Below are 265 nucleotides of genomic sequence, written 5' to 3' on the forward strand. Positions count from 1 at the left end.
CCCACACACACAGTCCAGGTCTGGCAGGCTGCTCACTGTCACCCACGGCGACACAAGTATCACGTGATCTGAACCGTCCAGTTGGCGGGTTAGGTCACCACGTGCTGGGCTAGGACCGGCCTTCCGTTAGGCGAGCTTTTCACTTTTGAGTCAAGAATGAGTCCCTCTTCTAAAACCCCCTATTCGCTGAGTTCTTTGCCCCTGAATCCCGAGTGTGCTGAGCGCTGGGGAGGGGTGGAGAGAGGCGGGGTGAAGGGGAGGGGGC

The 265-nt window shown here is 59.2% G+C and overlaps 1 protein-coding gene across 1 annotated transcript in view; it reads left to right on the forward strand.

Moving 5' to 3' along the window:
- LOC102773666 (tumor protein p73) overlaps positions 1-265 on the forward strand; it is a 51,256-nt gene that overhangs the window by 31,752 nt on the left and 19,239 nt on the right. The window lies entirely within an intron of this gene.

This window comes from Myotis davidii, unplaced genomic scaffold, assembly GCF_000327345.1.
Source record: "Myotis davidii unplaced genomic scaffold, ASM32734v1 scaffold1250, whole genome shotgun sequence".
Lineage (NCBI taxonomy): Eukaryota > Metazoa > Chordata > Mammalia > Chiroptera > Vespertilionidae > Myotis > Myotis davidii.